This window comes from Meleagris gallopavo, unplaced genomic scaffold (genome assembly GCF_000146605.3).
Source record: "Meleagris gallopavo isolate NT-WF06-2002-E0010 breed Aviagen turkey brand Nicholas breeding stock unplaced genomic scaffold, Turkey_5.1 ChrUn_random_7180001869467, whole genome shotgun sequence".
Taxonomy (NCBI): Eukaryota; Metazoa; Chordata; class Aves; order Galliformes; family Phasianidae; genus Meleagris; species Meleagris gallopavo.
This window is the reverse complement of record NW_011134456.1, coordinates 2241-12517: the sequence shown is the minus strand read 5'-3', so window position 1 is coordinate 12517 and position 10277 is coordinate 2241. Positions and strand designations below refer to the sequence as shown.

The 10277-nt window shown below is 61.1% G+C and overlaps 1 long non-coding RNA gene across 5 annotated transcripts in view; it reads right to left on the bottom strand.

Annotated features, from left to right (window-relative positions):
- LOC104916088 overlaps positions 1–10277 on the bottom strand; it is a 12497-nt gene continuing 2220 nt past the window's right edge. Inside the window, exons 2-6 of one of the 5 annotated variants that reach the window (XR_004162364.1) lie at positions 9904–10083; positions 8137–8185; positions 2554–2594; positions 2088–2149; positions 1–93 (exon numbers count right to left, since the gene is read on the bottom strand). This is a non-coding gene — a long non-coding RNA (uncharacterized LOC104916088). Of the gene's footprint in view, positions 94–2087; positions 2150–2553; positions 2595–8136; positions 8186–8494; positions 9869–9903; positions 10272–10277 lie in introns of those variants that run through there. The other 4 variants (XR_004162363.1, XR_004162366.1, XR_004162367.1 and 1 more) reach the window with 4 other exon arrangements.

Here is a 10277-nt window from a genome sequence, read left to right as displayed (position 1 = left end):
AGGCGGTGACCATCTCCAGGAAGGCGGCGTCCTGCTCACACAGCGGGTTGGCCAGCAGGTCTGAGGAGATCTTCACCGCTGCTTTGGACATGGCTGAGCAGAGGAAACACGGGGACAGTGAGGGACACGGCCTGGCGGGCGCGGGGGGGGGCTGGGCTCTCGGTGGCGCTTTCCACCCTTCGTGGTTCTGTGTGCGGGGGCCGATGGCAGGCAGTGGTTTCAGTGCTCTTTTCCAACCTGTGGGGTGGGCTGGGGTCCCCCGGGCACGGCGGGGTGCTGACGTCAGGATGGTTCCAACCTCGCCGGTTCCGTAGCACGGCTCAGCGACGGCGACGCGTCACGGCGATGGGCGACGGCGACAAACACGGCGACCTCGGCCACCAAGGGGACCCATCCCAGCCTCCCGAAGGACGTCCCAGCCATCCGCCACCCGCTTTGACCCGAGTCACGGCTGCGCTGCTTCCTCAGGGCCTCAACACGGCCAGGAATCACAGCGGCTTCGCAGAACCACGGCTTTAAGGCAAACCAGTGCCGTCTTTTCTCAGCAGGCCGTTAAGCGTCACTCGCAGGCTCTCTGCAGCTCTCCCGCAAGGAAGAAACCGCAGCCCTTTACATCCCCCAGCACCTTCGTGAAGATGGCAGGGGCTCCGTGCTGCCGGGAGAGCAGCGGAGCGGAGCTGGAGGATGGGGCTTCTCCCTCTCAACATTTAGGAGCTGGATAAATGCCTCCCCCAAGGAGCCGCATCCTTCTGCCCCCCCCGGAGCCAACTGGAAGTCGGGGAACACGGAGCTGAATGCTCCATGGGCTCCTCCTGCCTTGCGGCCGACACGTCTGCCTGCCCACCCATGCAGTTGGCCTTGGGAAGGGAAATGAACCCCCTCCAACGCAACCGCTGCAAAGATCAGCAAAATAACCGTGGAAGTGAATGGAAAATCGGAAGGAAAAGGCCGTCATCGGCGTGTAGGAAGGGATAAAGCAAGAAAGAAGCCATGGCTCTGAGCAGAACTGCTCGCTCTCGGCGGCTGGGAGGCAGATGTGCAATGGAGCAGCTTTGGGAGGACCCCGACTGCACCCACCCCCATCCAGAGCCCCGCTATTGGGGGTTTATGATCTCTGCAGACCACAAATCAAGGGGATAAACACCCAGCTTTAAGGTTACGTGCAATCACAGCAGAGCTCAAAGCGTGCTGTCATAACACAGCTCCATCCCAGCGCCTTCAAACCTTCACACACTGACATCGCCCCGTCTGCAGGACCACGGCTGAGGATCTGTGCCCACGCGAGCCCCCCATGGGCTGAGCCTCCCCACAGCTGAGTGGGGTGAGCAGGGTCTGCCCTCCTTCCCCACAGCCCCCACAGCCCAGTGGGGTGAGCAGGGTCTGCCCTCCTTCCCCACAGCCCCCACAGCCCAGTGGGGTGAGCAGGGTCTGCCCTCCTTCCCCACAGCCCCCACAGCCCAGTGGGGTGAGCAGGGTCTGCCCTCCTTCCCCGCAGCCCCCCCTGCTCCGCTTTGCGCCTTTAAATGAGAAATCAGCCTGCATTTGGCCGGGGCTCATTTGTGACTCTGCCATGGAACAGAACGGAAAAAGAAAGTCCTCCCACAGCTCCTCTGGGGCTTGAAATGCTCCGTGCAAACAACGCCCACCGCATGGGAGGGGAATCCTGAACAAGGAAAATCTTACCCAGGATCCCCAACAGCCCTGCGTCCCCTCGGAGGGCGACTCTGCAGCCTGGATGGGCTCCTCCTGCTTCTGCTTTGCATCTGCGGGGCACAGGATGCCCTCGATGGCAGCAAAACGCAGATGCGCTCCCTGCTCAGTGCTGCTCTTCCCTTCCAGCAACCGGGGCACAGGCAGCAAGCGCTGCCCATGGCCATGCAGCATCGCCCAGCCTGCGCTCGGCTCCCTGGCTGGGCTCTGCTCACGGCCCACCTGCAGGCAGCCCCGTAGCCAGAGTGGGGCTGAGAGCTCTGGGTGTTGTGCAGCCCTACCGGATTCCTTGTGTGATCCTGGGAGCCTCCTGTCACCCCCCCCCCATCGCCCCCCGTCTCCCCGAGTTCACAGTCTGTGTCTCCTCACTCACGTACCCAAATCTGCATCTGTGCTTTTCTTCATATCCTTCTGAAGTTTTTTGGTCTGCTCTTCCAATCTGAAAGATGGGAGAAGGAGGCAAAGTCTGAATCTTGGAAAGCAGCAAACTGTTTGTGTGCTCGGTGTGCTGCTGAGACAAAAATACCCAGGGAGGCTCTGCAAGAGCAGAGCTGCCCGGCCCTGCTGCCCTCACCCCTTCCGCTTTGGTCCCTTATTCGGCGCACGCGTCCCCCCGGCGTCCCCTGCAAGCGGGGGCTCCAAGCCCTCCCCTCCCGTTGGGGCAATGCTCGGAGGTGCCGAGCTCCGCTGCGACCCTCGGACATTGGGGGGATTTTGTGCTCACAGCCCCAGCGGAAGCACGCAGAGCACAGCGGCCCCGCAGGAGCTCCAGGCAGCGGTTCGGGGGGCAGAGCGCAGCAAAACCTGCACCACTCCTGACCCATCCCTACGGCCGGTACTCACTGCTGCAGCTTCCCATATTCCCTCTCAAAGTCTCTCTCCACCTGCAGAAAGAAGAGACGGAAATCAGCCGCACCGTGGGGCGGAGGGGCAGCAAAGGGAGCTCAGCCCTGCCTACGGAACCCACAGCTGCACCTCCTGCAGCCCCAAAGCGGCTCCATCCGACGCTGCAACCCGCAGCCCTGCATGCACCCCGCCCGCAGCACCGCCAGCTCCCTCCTGTTTGCTATCTGGCAGCGAATCTCCGGTGAGAGGAGATATTTTAAGGAGCCTTCCCTTCCACGCTGTCTGTTTTAACACACATTTAAAACATTCATTCCACACCTCGTCGACCGAATAAGCGAATGGATTTCGGTTGACCGGGCCAAGAGTAAATACGTGCGTTGTTGTTGTCATGGGATCAGAGCTGGGTTGCTTCGTGCTGTCAGCCTGCCGTGCTATTCAGGGAATGCTGCGTGCTGTGAGCTGCCAGGACCCGAACCTGCGTGCTGAGCTCGGGACCTCGGACCCGGGCTCGGTGCATGAATCCGTCCCGTGTGGACGGCGCCTTCCAGCCCGCAGTGCTGCTGGCAGAGCAGTGCTCCAACGTGGAGCTGAGCAACCTCCTTTCCTCCCATCCCCGTGCTGTGAGCTCCCCCAGCTCCCGTGCCCAGAGCCGGGGGCTGAGGTTGTTGGATCCCCCCCGGTGCTTAGAGATGCTCAGAGCCCGCAGGGCGATGCCGTGGGCTGGGAGTGTCGGAGACCCCCTGAGCTACGGGGTTTGGCACAGCTCAGGGCTCACAGTGGGGACGCTGTGGGGTCGGGAGCGGTGGGGTCTGGCACAGCCCCAGTGCAGTGCTGCTTCCAGACAGCTGCTGGCACCATCAGCTCCCACCATCCCAGGGATGCACGCGGATGAAAAAGCTCCGCCGAGCTCAGGCTGCCCTTTGCACTGCTAAAAATGGTCACTGGAGAACAGGGATGGAGAGGTGTGGGGGCAGAGGGCCGCCCTCCACGGAGCCGTGCAGCTGCCGGAGCCCGGAGGTCAGCTCAGCAGCACATGGGGAACCGTCGCCCTCTGTTTCTATGGCTGTTCCGGCTGCAAAAATAACCGCCGAGCATTGCGCTCTATTTATATGTCTGATGTGTGAATTGTTTGGGATGCAAACACAGAAGGGTCGGCTGTGACTCACAACGGTGTCCTTTGGAGGGCGGTGGGTCCTGGCAGGAGCTGCAGCACAGGGAGGGCCCTGCTGGCACCGCTCTGCGCTCGGCTCCTCCACAAACACCTCCTCCAGAGGCGCCGGCCAAAAAAACCAGCGGCCTGGAGAGGTTTGCAGCCCCTTCCCTTCTGCTGTTTGCTTCCCGCCATGCGGTGCGATGAACGCGAGGCAGCGGCGCCCAACGGAAGGGCAGGGAAACTTCTGCACCCCTGGAGAGGAAAAACCCCAACATTGCCCCCAGCGCCCAACACGGGATCACGGAGGTCGGAAAGGACCGCCAAGATGCCCAAGTCCAACCCCAACCCACCCCACGGTGCTGCAGAACCACGAAGGTTGCAAGAGATCATCAAGGACCCCAACCCCAACCTATCCCACCATGCCCACAGAGCCACCAGGGTTGGAAAAGACCATCAAGAACCCCAAGTCCAACCCCGGCCCATCCCCACCATGCCTATAGAGCCATCAAGGTTGGAACAGACCACCGAGATCACCGGGTCCAACCCCAACCCGTCCCACTATGCCCGCAGAATCATGGAGGTCAAAAAGACCATCAAGAACCCAAGGCCAACCCCAACCCGTCCCACTATGCCCTCAGAATCACGGAGGTCAAAAAGAAGTGCCCAGACCACCGAGTCCAACCCCAACCCATCCCCTCCGTGCCCACAGAACCACGGAGGTCACAAAAGACCACCAAGAGCCCCACATCCACCCCCACCCCACCCTAACATCCCCCAGTGCCACATCCCCACGGTTCTGAACACCTCCAAGGACGGTGACCCCACCACCCCCCGGCGTCCCATCCCAGCGCCCCGCCGCCGTCTCAGAGGGGACAACACGTCCTGCGCTCCCCCCAGGGCACGAGGTGAGCGCCAGCTGCCCGCCCTGACTCCGTGCCATGCCTGCAGACAGCTGCCCAGCGACTGCTCTTCTTCTGCACGCCCACAGCACAACCGCCTCCCACTCAGCTCTATTCCCGGCCGCGCGGATGGGGCCCAGAGAGGAGCCGGCCCTGCAGCACCCATGGGTGGGAGGACACGGGGATGGCGGGGAGGATGAGCGGGGAGCAAGCCGAGCACGTTCTGCAAAGCACATTTTGCACAGCGTGCCGCTCCTGGTGGCAACGGCCGCTCCTCAGCGGCCTCACGTCGCCAAGACCGAGGGCGGAAGGCTGTGGATAGGGTCAACTCGTTAAGAGTAAAGAGGACCAGAAGTGCAGGCGAGAAAAGTGCAGTATCCAAAGGGAAGTTTCCCATCACGTCCAAACAGCTCCGCTCCGCCGCCACCCTCTGCAAACTCAAAAACCAACCCGCTTTCGCAGCGAGCGCTGCTTCTTGGAGGCACCCGTGCTGCTTCATGCAGGATGGCCCTTTTTAATAAAGCCACATCAAGGAGGCCGAGTTCTCGTAAGAAAATGGTGCTCTCCTTGCTCAGCCACTTATTTCTGTTTGCCAACACCGTTCCCTGCGCCGCCAGCAGCCCCGGTGCTCGCAGGGCAGCATCGCCATCGCCGCCCCGCAATGAAACCAAAGGCTGCACTACAAAGAGATGGAAATAAGGGACTGTGCTGGAGCTCCTCGCTCCCCCGAGGTGAATTTCCTTTCCTAGAGGAGGACGCGCCGATTTCTACACGTTCCAACGGGCCGAGCCTTCTCACGGGTGTTGGGAAGAAGCAGGAAGGGAACACTTCCTCCTCTCCCAGCAGCAGAGCCGTGTAATTAGGTCAAACTATGTGGGGGAACTCCGCTGGGATCAGCTGTGCCACCGACCAAGGGCACAAGGGAGAATCACGGACATCGTGGTCAGGAGGGACCTCCAGGATCACCGATCCAGTCATCACCCCACACAAAGAACCAGCGGGGCTGGAAGGGGCATCCAAGGTGAAGAATCGGGTGGTCGGCACCCGTGGGGCTGCGATGGCTGGATGCTCACGCAGCGCCCGAGGAGCCCTGAGCCAGGCGATGAGCAGCGCACGGTTTGGGACCGCATGGGGTTCCCCATACAACAGCCCTGCAGTGCTTCCAGGATGGGCACAAGGAGCACCTCCGGACCACGCCGCGTCCCACTGAAGAGCGTGCAAATGGGTGAAAGGATTTAATTCACCTCCCCTGATTTCACCCCACAACTTCTGCGCCATTTCCTCCGTCGTTACTTCGAGATTTCCAGCTCTCCGCTGGAGCCCAATGGAAACAGTGGGACGGACAGCTGCACGGAATCCTGCCGTTCTGTCCGACCCCGGGGAGCACGGGGCTGCGGGGATGAGTCAATGAGCCCCCGGCCCTGCCAAGCTGACTCACCCAGGTTAGCAGAGCAGCGCAGCTCCCCGCGAGCCAGGGCAGGGCGAGGGCGAGGGAGGGCAGGCTGGAAGCCGGGGGTGCGGAGGGGCCGCGCTCCCATTCCCCAGCCCAACAGGAGGGAGCCAGCCGGCTGCCACGCTGTGCACAGCTCCGAGCCCCGCGGGGACACGCGTCACCTCTCCCCGTCTCGGACAACCCCAGCCCTGCAAGGAGTCCCCCCTCACGGCCTCGAGGGGACGCAGGTGAACTTCACCGAGCGCCGGAGCTGAGGATAAGTGCAGCTCAGGTTCCTGCGTAACCTCTGCTCGGCCCTGGGGGAGCATCTCCACCATAAGAGGCTTCCTTTGAGCAGGAAGCGTTCGGCACCGAGGGATTCTAACAGGGTTAAGTCCCAGCAGCGGGCATTACATTAGTTCCAAGGGCTGCACCCCCCCGGCACGGAGCCCTCCCAGCCGGCGCCAGCTGCTCCTGGCAGGGGAGAGGAGGGGAGAGATTACACCGTCTGCAATAGGATTTGCCCAGGTTAAGGTGCAAACAAAGCAGCGGCCGTCTGGGCGGGGGGAGATCTGGGAGATCTGGGAGATCGCCCCGGCTGACCGGGCAGCGCTCCGTGCTGGGGTTCCCTTCCCGCAGGGCTGACACATTGCCCTCCTTCAAAGGCTGAGAAGCGAGTGGGCACGGGGAGCTGTGACTAATCCCCCGTGCAGCCTCAGCGCATCGCCTCACAACTGCAACCGGCCCAGATCTGACACCAAGCCCAGCACAGAAAAAATAACAACAACGAGAGAAGAGGACAGAAAAAAGGCGCTCCGGTGAGCTCAGCTCCTGGCACAGCACCGCGCTCCGGTTACAAACCACACAGCCGGCCAGAGCAGGGCAGCTCCGACAAATGCCTTTCCTTTTTAACCTCCCCAGTGCCCAGAGGTTGGCAGCCAATTGACACAACTTTTCTTCTTTAGGGAAGGAAGGATGGATGGGGACAGGCCTGGAAATGGCACCGCAGGACGAAGCTCTGCTGCGGGACGCTCAGAGCTGTGCCATGTAACACACGTGTGTGTGTGTGTGTGTGAGCAGGAGCAGTGCCTGCCGGCTGGCTCTACACCCATCCCACCTCTCCCACGGCTTTGTGCAGAGCATGGCACCTGCTGCACTGCCCCAGCCCAACCCCCAGCAGGAGAGGGCAAAACCAGCAGGAAAAAAAAGCCAAATTGACCCCAGTGTGGGATTGGGGGGGATGGAGATGGCCATGGTCAGCCACGGCTCCCAGGGCAGGCAGTGCAAAGAACAGGAGGCAAATCTCTGAGGTCCCGGGGGCTGCTGGAAAGCAGGAATAAACGGGGATAAACTGCCGTGGCCCTTCGCTCCATCGCAGCGTTGCAGTGCTGCCCACCTGCCGGCCAAGAGCTGGGAGATGCAGGAATGCCATGGAGGGACACGATGGGTGCTCTCCATCCCTGCTGCCCACCGCGGATTCTGCACTGGCGGTTTGGAGCCAGCTGCCAAGCATTCACTTTGGAGAAGGAAGAGGGGCGAGGTGTGCAGGACGAAGGCAAAGAGCATCTGCAGGAGAAGGGGAAGCACCGCAGGCAGCTGCACGCCGCAGCACCGGGGATGGGAGCCACGGGAAGACAAAACGCTCCTTTAATTTGCTTCTAAAGCAAATGCTGCACAGCACAAATTAATTCACGCCCGAGCACTGAGCATCTCAGCTTATGAGCCTTTCTTTGGAAACAGTTATATTCAGCGATCTGAACCACTCCTCCTCCTCCATCTGCTCAGCGAGGATGAACAAACAAGCCACCGCCGAGCGAGGGAAGGAAGGAAGGAGGGAAGGAAGGAAGAAAGGAAGGCAGGCCGCATCTCTGTCTCCGAGGAGAGCCGTCCCAGCCCCTTCCCAGGCAGCAGCCGGGCCCGGAGCAGCGCTCCCTCAGCACGGGGCTCCTAGGGCAGGAGGCACGCAGCGCTGCAGGCTGCAGGTCCCGCTCGCTCCCCGCCGCCTCCTCGTGAAGTGGGGCGAGCCAAAGTGCCGCCCTGACTCACAGCCACATGATCAGAGGCTGCGGCTAAAAACGGGGAATTGCTTTACTCACTGTCTTGGGTACAATCTGTTTCTTGGGCTGCCCGATCTTGAACGGGATCCTGGGAAAGAGAGAAGGGAGAGGGGAGGAAACTGTGAGCGGGAGGCGATGCAGCGAAAGCCTGTATGCACGGGGGAGTGGGGAGTGGATGTGGGGAGTGGATGCGGGGTGGGGATGTGGGGAGGGGACCCCCAGCACAGCGTGGCACCCCACTGAAACCCCCAGCCCCCCACAGCCGCACTGCGTTCCCCTGCCATAGGAATAAAGGCTCTGGGTGCTGCAGAACCCGCTCTGCTACAACACCAAGAGCAAAGCCTGTAAATATTCAGAAAGAGGGCATTAAAAGGAGTAACGATGCGAGCTGCTTCACCTGCCAGCACCACAGCCCTCAGATCCCTGCTGAAATCTGGGTTACCCACACGGATCCCACAGTGTGAGTCAGCTCAGAGGTAAGGAGCGCTCCCAGGAATCACCCGGCACGGCAGGGCAGCCCTGTCAGGTCCTTACAGACAAGCGGCCACCCTGAGAATAACCGGGTTTTTATTCTACTGACAAGCAAAAGGAAATGCAGGGATCCTCCAGCTGCTGCCCCCGGGGTGTTTGATTGAGCCGTGGAGGCGATGCTCCATTCAAACACCTCATCCAGCATCAAACACCTCATCCAGCATCTCCGGCACAGCCCAAAGAAGTCAGTCCTGTGACAAGGCCAAGCCTCAGCCCATCAGCATCGCACCCCGCTGCTGTGCCGGATCCCACGAGAGCCGCCCCAGTTCTCACTCCGTACCCAAATCCGGGGCTGCTCCCACCGCCCCAGGCTCCCCTTCCTGCAGGAAGGAGCTCCCAGTTCAGCCACGCGACCCAACCCAAGGCTGCCCACCAACCCCAGCCCTCCTCCCTCCAGCCACTCGAGCCCCGGCACCGTTTCCAAACCAACGGTGTAATTAAGCCGCCGGTAACGAAGCCGGGCGCCGACCTGAGTCACCGCGATAAGTGCAGCTTTGGGCACAGCTTCCTGTTTATTGTCCTCCCCTTCAACCCATGTCATTTTGGGCTGTTAACCCTTTCCAGCCGCCGTGAATCACCCCTCCTTTACAAACAAACCCCCTCCTGCTGTGTAATTACGGCTCGGTGCCCGGCCGCGCGGTGCCTTACAGGAAACGAGCGCCAAAAATGAGAGAAAAAACACGGATTTTTCTCTCTGTTTTCCTGCACGGGGTCAAATATAAACCCAGCCGAGCTGCCCCTGCTGCCCTGCGCACCCGCTGAGCTTCGGGAAGCGGCAGCACCAACCCAGGCAGGACGGGCTCACAGCGAGCTGCGGGCGGGCAAAGGTGGCACAGCACAACTGGGGAGAAAAGGGCACAAGCGAGGCAAAAAGCGGATCTGCAAGCAGGGGGAGGAGGGAGATGCCATGATGTGGGGCTGCAGACCCCCCTCAGCCAGCGCTGCAGGGCCGCGTCCAGGGGAAAGCGCGATTAGATGGCAATTAGCGCATTTAAGCACTAAGCGACCCGGCGTAGGGAAGCTGCTTTGGCAGGAGGTTGGACTCGACGACCCCAGGAGGTCCCTTCCAAGCCCCGAGATTCTGCGAAGTGAGGGAGCTCGGGCCCAGCTGCAGCCACGTGGGGGAGGAGGAGGAGGAGGAGGATGAAGGCAGTGCCACAAGCAGGCAGGGATGGGGTCCCTGCGCTCTGTGCTGGGGGGATCACAAACCCTCCCTGCTCTCCTCCAGAACAAAAGGAAGGCAGCAGAGCCCCCCGAACACAGACCAGTAAATACCTCTATTAGCACTTGGCTAATTATCTGCCTGGGTACAACCTGCGGCACGTAACCCTGCGCAGAGCCGCGTCTATTCGCTCTGGGGTTTTTTGGGTGGCTGCTGCTGTTGTTGTTGCTCTGTTACAATTGGAGACAATCTTCCTGCTTGTTGCCAACTCTTTTTGCTTTCTGAATACGGATCTGCAGGAAGAAAAGCAAAAAAAAACAAAACAAAAAAAAAAAAGCAGGGAACCAAAGCAGAAAGGGATGGCAGCACGGAGAGCAGAGCATCGCAGGGTGGGGGGCACGGAGGCAGCACAGCCCCACGCAGCCAAGCGTGGAGGGGGGTTGGGGTGAGAGGAGTCACCTGGGGAGGGCAAAGCAGAACTGGTGCT